General features: G+C 42.2%; 1 pseudogene; it reads right to left on the bottom strand.

Moving 5' to 3' along the window:
• On the bottom strand, nucleotides 1-1,109 carry LOC119039569 (glutamine synthetase-like; annotated as a pseudogene).
• Between the last annotated feature and the right edge of the window lie 9,780 nt (nucleotides 1,110-10,889).

Genomic DNA, 10,889 nt, shown 5'->3' with positions numbered 1-10,889 from the left:
CTAGTCCACTTCATTTTTGTGCTGAAAGGGCTCATCACCAGTTTCATTGGAAGACATGTGCAGATGAGGGCTTCTGTCACCCCTTAGGGGTCACAGTTGGCAGAAGGGCACCAGTTCTTCATAGTAACCCTTCTTCTCCTGGCCGACAGCCCAAGGAATGAGGATGCTAATGCTGTAGTTGCCATGCAAGCAGAAACGTTGTTCATGTTGGAGGTTTCCTTGAATCTGGTCAGGCGCCCCTTGGGATGTAGGCTCCAGTGTGGTACTGGTGCCACTTCCTCAGCCTCTCAATGGACTCCTCAATGTACTTCAGGCCGTTCTCCTCGCACAGCCTTGGTGCTGAGGTTGGTGTGGCAGCCTGCAGCTTTCTAGTTCCCAGGAACTGGCATGGGATCAAGGGTTGCTATCAGTCCAAAATCTTCACACACTCGGTGCCAGGTGAACCGGGCCACCCAGAGATGATCTCCCATGTCCATTCTTTCACAGGGTCCTATCTGGAATTCCCACTGGGTGGTCATAAGCTTGGCATTTGTCCCCATGATCTTGATGCCAGCAGAACAAGCAGGCCTGGTAGTGAGCCTTCTGGTAGTGAGCCTCTGCTGTAGACTTTGTCTGCTCCCATGCCACAGTAGTATGGACCCAGGGGCCCAGGGAAGCCATTGGAAGGCCAACCAAAAGGGTGTCCATCTGTGACCATGAGAGTACATTCCTGCTCCGTTTCAAACCAGGGGTGCTGATTGCTCACCTGTCCATTATCTGTTTACAGATGTGCCTTAAATTGGTCTTGGCAGGCTTTTGGTTGTACTTTAAGACTTCATACAACAGCTTGTTGGGGTCCTGGCTGAAAGGGTTCAGAAACATGGCAGCAGGAACAAGATACATGTCACTGCTGGACCCTTCAGACTCTTAAGTACTAGAGCCATCAAAATTCTACTCAGGCAATTCTTCTACACAGTCAGGCTCACTGTCCAGGGTCCAGGTCTTACAGCACAGTCCTTCTTCGGTACTGTCAGTCTAGACACACATAGTTGGACTTTATCCCCCTTAGGAAGGGACATGTACACTTGCTGGATGGCTTTGTTCAAGTGGGAACTTGCTGAAGTGGCCATGGTGGAAGATGTTCTGGGGATCGAGCAGGCGGCAGGGAGGGCAGGCCGTGGGAGTGGGGTACGGAGAGGAGAGGAAGCAGGGGATCTGCTCAGATGCTCGTTCTTATCCCATCCTGGGCTCTGCCTTAGTTTTTCTATATACCTTGCATTACTTTGCTGAGACTTTTTTTTTTTTTGCTGTCTTTATTTCAAGCAAAATATTAGCTCATTAAAGCCTTTTTTTTTTCATCATGGTTGCTTTAAAGTCATTGCCAGACAATGTGAATAGCTCTGCCACCTCCATGTTTGCCTTTGTTTCCTTTTTCATTCAATTTGAGATGATGATTTTCTATTGGAACCTTGATATTTTACTATTATGTTATACAACTTTGGATCTTATTTAAGCCTTCTATTTCGGCTGGCTTTCTGTGATACTATTTTGGCAGGGGAGAGGGGAGATACCACCTTATTTCAGCCAGATGAAGACAGATGTCCAGATTGCCAAACTGACACCTGAGAAGGGACTCCTCTTTACTAAGGATGGGAGTGAAAGTGCAGGCTTTCCATATAGTCTCTACTGACAGCAGAGGAGGAGGGGGGAGTCTCATCACTGGCCAGCAGGGATGAAACTGTAACTCCTTAATTGGCTTTCTCTGGTAACACCTGGCAAGATTATTGGAAAACATCATTACCACCTCATAAGGGTAGAAATATAGGTTTACATTCAACCTTTGCCTGTACAGTTGGGTTGTAGTTTTTTGCTTATTTGTTTTCCTGTGGTGTTTACCTAGAGTAAAATGTTATTATCTCAAATTTCTGTCATGCTAATCTAATCCTTTCCTGATACTCTGACTAGAGAAAGGAGACTATTGTTGAGGATTTTTTGGATTATGCCTGTTGACACTTTGAGTTGCTGGCTTCTTCAGTTCCAAGTCTGAGATGTATGAGGTAAAAAGAAAATCCAGGGCACTCACCACCGTGGCATTACCCAGGTCCTGGGGTATCTAGCCAGCCTGCCTTCTCTTTCCACATTTTAGGTATTTGTTTTATATGTGTGTGGGGGGGTTTACTTAGCAAGAGGAATAGCAAAGCATGTCTATTTCTCATTCCTGGTAGCTAAATTCTATGGTATGTTTATAGTAAACTAGTGGTTTTCCCAATACCAAGGGACCAGATTAGTAGCTAAGAGGGAGTGCAGATAAAAATAAAAAAGAAGCCCTGGCTGGTGTAGTGCAGTGGATTGGGCACAGGCTGTGAACCAAAGGGTCACTGGTTCAATTTCCAGTCAGGGCACATGCCTGGGTTGTGGGCCAGGTCCCCAGTGGGGGCCACGTGAGAAGCAACCACACACTGGTATTTCTCTCCCTCTCTTTCTCCATCCTTTCCCTTCTCTCTAAAAATAAGTAAAAATTTTTAAAACTTTAAAAAATAAAAAAGAAGAGGAGCAACTGCTGAGTCCTGAGGACTTCTATGTCTAGAGGGAAGAGGAGGAAGAAATAGCAGGGAAGCTAAGAAGACACAGCTTGTGAGGTAGGAGGAAAAAACAAGAGCAAGATGACTAATATTAATGATCTTTTTTAAAGTATAGTTAAGTGGGAACATAATCCTGACTACAACAGGTTTGAAAAAGAATGCAGAAGAAGCAAGTTATCAAAGTCACATATTGTCAGATTCCATTTATATGAAATACCCAGAACAGGCCAATCTGTAGAGACAAAAGTAACTTTGTGGTTGCCTAGGGCTGGGGTGGGCAGCAATTTGGGGGACTGGGGATGGGGAATGACTTCTAATGGGCATGAGGTTCTTTGGAGGGGGTGAAAAAATGTTTTTACATTAGATTGTGGTGATTGTTGCACAACTCTTGAGATTTCTAAAATATTGAACTATACACTTTAAATGGATAAATTCTATAGTATATGGATTATATTTCAATAAAGATGTTTAGGGAAGGAAAGGAAGGAGGGAAGGAAGGAAGGAAGGAAGGAGAAAATGACACACACTGGCAAAAAGTATGGAACTCTTATGCAGTACTAATTTCCTTTATATAGAAAGTATTAATAACTCAACAAAAATTGGTAAGAGATAAAACAAATATTATTAAAACATGCTTAACTCATAGTAGTACAGCTATAAATATAACATTTATTTCATTTATCAGACTGACAAAATCCCAAAGTTTGATAACATTCAGCAAGATCTTAGAAAAAGAGGTACTCTCACACATTGCTAGTGAGAGTATAAATGGGAAAATCCCCCTTTGGAGAGCAGTTTAGGAGTATCTACTGATCAAAATTACAAATGTATATACACTTAAACCAGGTATTCCTACTTCTAGTAATTATCATACATTCTTATTTCCAGATGTGGGAAATGATTTCCATGCAAGCTATCCATTTAATTGCATCTTTCTTTGTAACATCAAATAACTGGAAACAAATGTCCATTAGGAGGAGACCAATAAAAGGCAATGAGACTCTTCATGTATTAAAAGAGAAAATTCCCCATGATGTATATGTATTGTTAAGGGAAGAATACAAGGACAAGAGGAAGCATTTTATATATATGATGTAATAGAATATTTTTGTAGCAACCAAAAAAATTTATGAAGATATAAACAAAGAGACTAATAATGCTAGATAACTGAGCAGGCTGAGAGGGAAACTGAAAGATATGCAAGAAAGCTATTTGACTTTTCATAATTTTTGAAACTTTAATCATATATTTTAGAAGAGAGACTGTGTGGTAAGAAAGTAGAAATAGTTAAGTATACCAATTTATCTTAAGTTTGTTTGGATTGCTATAAAAATGCCATAGACTGGGAGGCATATGAACACCACAAATTTTTTCCTTATAGTTTCTGGTGGTCATGAAATCCAAGATCAAGGTTCCAACAGATTCAGGGTTTGGTTAGAGCCCACTTCCTCACAGGCACCTGTCTTCTTCCTATGTCCTTACATGGCCAAAGGGCATGGAAATTTTGGGGGGCCTCTTTCATAAAGGCCTTAAAACCATTCACGAGAGTTCACCCTCTTGACCTAATCACCTCCCAAAGGCCCACCTCCTAACACTGTCAGATTGGGGGGGTTAGGATTTCAACACACGAATTTTAGAAACAAAATTCAACCTATAGCACAATTATTACAGGTTTGTGTAAAGAAGAGGGTGGAGATTTGTACAGAAGTGGTAGCCACTGCAAAGGGAAGGTTGTGGGTCAAAATGGGATTTTTAAAGATGGGAGATATTCCAGCACATTGTTAGGCTAATTGGGATGATCCAGGCATTTAAGTTTTTTCCTGCCTTTTGGTGTATTACTGAACCTCTTAATTAACTCCATTATATCTGTGCAGGTTTTTTTTTTTTTTTTTGCTTATGTGTTTCTTTCTCCACTAAGGTAAAAAATGCCCTAAAATCAGGGACCATCTGGACCCTCCCCTTTCATCACCTGCCCCTGGCCTGATGCTATCTGCTTTGAGGTAGGTGCTCATCACATTTGTTGAATGATGTTGTTGAAGATCCTCCCCACCATCTGAGGAGGCTGTCCACCATCTGAATCAATCCAGAACACTTTAGCTCCAAGTTCAGACTTCCATCTCCTGTTTGTAGCAATGTCAGCTTGGGTTGGAATACTATGGAAAGACTCCCCAAAGCAGCACAGCTTAAAGCAGACAGCAGTGAGAATGACGTGAGCCAAGTTAGAGGGACATGAGCAGTGAGTGATGATGATATGGTGGCAAGGATGATGAGAATAGCTAACACTCATTGAAAGTCTACTGTGTGCCAAGAACCATTTAACTTTTTTTACATATTCGTTCACTTAATCCATGGCAGGAATTCTAGGAAGTAGGTGCTGTCACCATTTTTTAGATGGAGAAACTACGGCGCAGAGAGAGTAAGTTTCCAAGGTCACATTGCTATTAAGGAATGAAAATACACAGGGCAAAAAGACTGCCTTGAAACAGTGACTTGACCTTTTTTTTTTTAAACAGTTTTATTCTCGCACTTTCCCTGTCATCCTCTTTCCCTCCTGCCTACCAATTATTTCATAAATGTATAACAGAGCTTATTTTTCACAACTCTTAAAACATCTCTTAGTCCCTGACCCATGGGGTAGGAAATCCATTGTAATTCTTGCTCCTGAATATAGTTATAGAAAAAATGTCAAGTATTCTTAATTTTTAAAAAAAATTAACTTCCTTTCCCAAACACAGTGACATGTTTTAAAATCAGTTTCTTCCTACCAGTAGAAATTGCCCTTGAAATTTATTTTTGTGTGTCCAAAATGATTTTTTTTCTTGTTTCCTTGACTTTGGCCAAATATGAAACAACTCACTAAAAATGCACAAATGCATTTCCTCCCTTACTGCTTTCTTGTATTTATACCTCTTTTTGCAAGATATTCCTTATTTCAAATATACTATAAAACTCACTTAGTGAATTAGGGAAAATATGACTGATGTCCTTATAAGAAGAGGTTAGAATACAGAGGAATGACCATGTGAAGACACAGAGGTCACCATCTAGGAGCCAGGAAGAGGCCTCAGAAAAAACCAAGCCTGCCAATATCTTGTTTGCAGACTTTTGGCTCCAAAATTGTGAAAAAGTAAATTTCTGCTGTTTAGCCACGTTTGTGGCATTTTGTTATGGGAGCCCTAGCAAATTATGACAGGTCCCCACTCAAAGCCCACCTCTTTTACTGTGATAAATGCCCTCCAAACCTGTGTGCCCAACAGCCTACTGGATGTCTCCACTTGTATATCCCATAGACACTTTGCACTCAGTGTGTCCAAAACATCTCCTGATTTCCCCTACTCCCTGTTCCTGGCAACCACTATTCTAATCTCTATTTCTGTGAGGTCTTTTTAAAGATTTTTGTTTTTATTTATTTTTAGAGAGGGAAAGGGAAGGAGGGAGAGAGGGAAAGAAACATTGATATGCAAGAGAAATATTAATCGGCTGCCTCTCACACATCCCCAACTGAGGACCTGGCCTGCAACCCAGGCATGTGCACTGACTTGGAATTGAACCAGCAAACTTCCAGTTCACAGGCCAATGCTTAATCCACAAAGCTCGCACGAGCCAGGGAAGCTTTTATTTTTTTTAAAGACTCCACATATAAGTGAGATCATATAGTATCTGTTTTTGTCTGCTTATTTTACTTAGCATAATGCCCTCAAGGTCCACCCATGTTGTGACAAATGGTAGAATTCCCTTTTTATAGTTGAATAATATTCCATTTTATGTGTACACATTTTCTTTATCCATTAATGCACTGATTAGACACTTAGGTTGTTTCCATGTCTTGGCTATGGTGAATAATTTGGCAATGAACAAGGATATTGCAGATATTGCAGATATTTCTTCAAGGTCCTGTTAGTTCCCAGGCTGATGGGATTACCTCTAGAGTAACAGTCTTGTTATGGTGGAGCCAACAATGAGGATGTTGCTGGGTCTACAGTGGGGTTCATGGTTGTGAGGCTTGTTAAAGGAGCCTTGTGCACCATGAATTCCGTCTGGTCCCTGGTAGGATGGGACTACCTCCAGTACTTTGTTCAATAGGGTGGTGCTAGGACAAGGGTTTGCTTCCAGTTTCACAGCAGAGTCCTTAGATAGCATGCATATTACCAGGTCCCTGGGAGGGCCTGGTTAATTGGATAGATCCTTGAGTAGGCAGGACTGGATCTGGACTATGGCTAAGAAGGCTCGAAACCAAGGCCCAGGCTTATCTCAGGTTTCACAGCTAACATTGAGTCTGCAGGTCGGCTCTCGAGGCATGGACTGGCATGCTTCCTGCCAGATTCCTGGGCAGCCAAGACTGTTCTGTGACCATGGCTAGAGAGGCCTGAGTTAAGTATAGGGCTCTTTCAGGGTATCTGGGACACAGACAGGAGTGTTTCCTGCTGGGTCCTTCTGCCAGCGAGACTGTTCACAGACTGCACCTAGGATGGGCTGGAGCCCAATTACAGGACTACTTCAAAATCTATACTTTGACCAAATTTAGCTGGCTTTCTTCCAGAAGCACCTGATCACAGGTGAGTGGCTGGAGCTAGTTCACAGGCCACTTCAAGGTCCACAGCCAGGACTGCCGTCTGTATGCCAATTACCTGATGCCTAGATGGGCGTGACTCTTCCTGGATTCCCTAGCACATGGTGCTGGTGACAGAACCAAAGCCAAACAAGGCTGTAGACAAGTCCTCAGCACTATGGAGCTATTTCTGGGTCTGCAGCTTCAACCCTGGTCAGGGAGCCAACTGCCTGGGTGTGGGGTTGCCCTGTCAAAATGACTCTCCTCAGTATTGGACTACACAGGGCTTTCACAATCTACCTGCATCCCAAAGTTCCCACAAGGGCACTTTTGTCCCTAGATGGATGCCAAGTTGTTGCTGGCTGGTGGGATGAGGGGGATTGAGCAAGGAATGTCTTGCTACTTTTCACATTCCTTTTATACAGTTTTGACTCCTATGTAAATATTTTCAAGATAAATTGAAAGGATTAAAAAGAAAACTACAAAATTTAACATAGTCAGCCCACTGTATCTGTGATTTCTGCATCAATGAATTCAACTAAATGCAGATTATAAACATTTAAAAAATATGTTGTTATTGCTGACATGTGATATGTAGTTAGGCCTATGATGGTTGTTGCATCTGTACTGAACACACAGACTTTTTCCCCTTGTCATTATTCCCTAAAAAATACAGTTTAAAAACTATTTACATAGCATTTACATTGTAATAGGTATTATAAGAAATCTAGAGATGACTTAAAGTACAAGCACATATTGTGGATATTGTGGTTTTAGTTCCTGACCACCATAATAAAGTGAACATCATAGTAAAGTGAGTCATATGAATTTCTTGGTTTACCAGTGCATATAAAAGTTGTTTCCAATACCATAGTGTAACTGAGTGTGCAACAGTGTTATGTTTAGGAAAACAATGTGTGTGTGCCTCAATTTAAATATACTTTATTGCTAAAAAATGCCAACCATCATCTGAGCCTTCAGTGAGTCAAAATCTCTCTGCTGGTGGAGGGCTCTGCCTCAGTGTTGATGGATGCTTACTGATGAGGATGATGGTTGCTGAAGGTTGGGAAGGCTGTGGCAATTCTTAAATATAAGACAATAATTAAGTTTGCCACCTTGACTTTGCCTTTCAAGAATAACTTCCCTGTGACATGTGATGCTATTTGATAAATAACATTTTATTCACAGTAGAACTTCTTTCAAAACTGGAGTCAATCCTCTCAAACCCTGCCATTTCTTCAACTAAGTTTATGTAATATAGGGGACTGTTCCACGTGGCATGGGGAATGTAGCTCAGCTCCTGAGTCAGGAAACCGATGGGGAGCAAGGGTAGCACACAGGACCCACGCCCACAGATAGGTTCTCCCAGGGAAATCAGGGAAATTAGGTTCTTCCAGGGAACCCAAGCTTTGAGGCTTGCTCTTGCTAAAACTCCCTCACCCTGAATTGAGGCAGCAATTGTTTACTGCATATCTTTAAAGTAACTTCCTAAAATCTATGCTAAACCTCCGGAGAACAAGTATAACCAGTTCAACCACTTTTCCCTTTACGTTTGCAAATATCCTTCTTCTCTGATGTAATGTGTGACATCCTCTCCTTTGTTTTCTGTAAAAGGTAACCACCTAAAGCAAACCTGTGCATAGTAAATGAGGACCATCCTCAATGTAATGTGCCCAGAAAAGCAATAAAAACCTGTCTAGGCAGGGGTCCCGGCTCTCTCTCAAAGAGTGGCCATGCCATCCCTTTTGCTCCACAGATCTTCTGCAGTCCATGTGAGTTTCTTCATTGCATCCACAACACATGGACCCCGCTGGTTGGGGTTCCTATCAATGTAACATTCTAAATCTTGTGTTATAGTTTCAACAATCTTCACAGTATCTTCATCAGGAGTAGATTCTATCTCAACCACTTTCTTTCCTCATCTATAAGAAGTTGTAGTAGACTGCTCTGCCTGATTTTAGGAATTATATCTCTACCCCTTGTGGCTAAGGGTGAGAGACGACCTTTGGAATGCCAGCCGCAGGAGACAAAGCCTGTCTCTGGTAGCAAATGCTGCCTCAGTTCCTCTCCCTGCCCCCAGAGCTTGGTCGGAAGTCAATGACGGGTAAGACCCCTCACAGTGGGGGGCAATCTAAGCCAGACTCGACCACCTGGGAGGCCTTCATGGAAGGACTCAGGGGGCTGCAACAGAGAGCAATGGACTCTCGCCCCCCAGCTTTGTCAAAGCCTGAGTCCCCATGGCCTCTGGGAGAAGTGCTTCCTGGCTCTAATCCCCTTAAGCCTGAATACCTGATGGGGAGAGGTGCAGCTCCTTGCCTCACCAGAGCGTGCCCTGGGGGAAAATCTGGCACCACAAAGACTTGCCGATTAACCTGTGAAATCTGCTAAAAGTGCTTTCATTCATATGATAAGGATCTGAGAGGAAATGAGTATGTCTCCCAAAGTTTCTGCTACTCTCTTCCAGACAGACACTCACTCAGAATGAAACCCTCAGACCTCTTTGAAATGTTATCTACTGTTTGATCCTTGCTGCCCTGTATTCCTGTGTATTACAACCCAATAAAAGGCTATGGAGGAAGGCACTTGGGGCCTTTTTCTCCTTGGAGAAACTGGCCGCTGCTGGCCTCTGTCTCCCCTGAGAAACTGGCCACAGCCCACGCCTCCATCCCCACACAGATCTCATCTTGTCTCGGCCATATTTATTCACCCATGCGTGTCAGTGGCACCAGGGGGACCTCAAGAGAGTAGTCGCCCCCACAAGAAGTTAACTCCTCATTGTTAAAATTTTATCATTGTGAGGCTGTAGCAATTCAGTCACCTCTTCAGGCTCCACTTCTAATCCTACTTCTCTTGTTATTTCCACCACACCCACAGTTATTACCTCCACTGGAGTCTTGAACCACTCAAAGTCATCCATGAGGGTTGGAATCAACTTCTAAATTTCTGTTAATGTTGAAATTTTGACCTCTTCCCATGAATCACAAATGTTCTTACTGGCATGTAGAATGGTGAATCCTTTCCAGAAGGTTTTCAGTTTAGTTTGCCCAGATCCATCAAAGAAATCACTACCTGTGGCAGGTAGAGCCTTACAAAATGCATTCCTTAAATAGTAAGACTTGAAAATTTAAATTACTCCTTCATCCATGGACTGCAGAATAAATGTTGCTTTAGCAGGCATGAAATCAACACTAATTTTGTTGTATATCTCCATCAGAGCTCTTGGGTGACCAGCTGCATTGTCCATGAGCAGTAATATTTTTTTTTAAATCTTTTTTTCTGAGTAGTAAATCTCAATAGTGGGCTTAAAATATTCAATAAACCATGTTGTAAACACATGTGCTGTAATCAAAGCTTTCTTGTTCTATTTTATAGAGCATGGGCAGAGCAGATTTAGCACAATTCTTAAGGGCCTTAGGATTTTCAGAATAGTAAATGAGGATTGGCTTCAACTTAAGTCACCAGCTGCATCAGCCCCTAACAAGAGACTCAGTCTGCCCTTTAAAGCCTTGAAGACCAGCACTGACTTTCCCGTTTTAGCTATGAAGTCCTGGATGGCACCTTCTTGCAATATAAGGCTGTTATGTCAGTGCTGAAAATCTGCTGTTTAGTGTAGCCATGTTCCTTTGTTATCTTAACTACATCTTCTAGATAGCTTGCTGAAGCTTCTACATCAGCACCTACTGCTTCCCATTGCATTTTTAAGTTAAGGAGACAGCTTCTTTCCTTAAACCACATGAATCAACCTCTGCTAGCTTCAAACATTCCTTATGCATCTTCCT

Source organism: Artibeus jamaicensis, unplaced genomic scaffold (assembly GCF_021234435.1).
Source record: "Artibeus jamaicensis isolate MK-2021 breed Jamaican fruit bat unplaced genomic scaffold, CSHL_Jam_final scaffold_1964, whole genome shotgun sequence".
Lineage (NCBI taxonomy): Eukaryota > Metazoa > Chordata > Mammalia > Chiroptera > Phyllostomidae > Artibeus > Artibeus jamaicensis.
The sequence above is the reverse complement of the archived record's forward strand: the minus strand, read 5'-3'. Positions and strand labels throughout refer to the sequence as shown.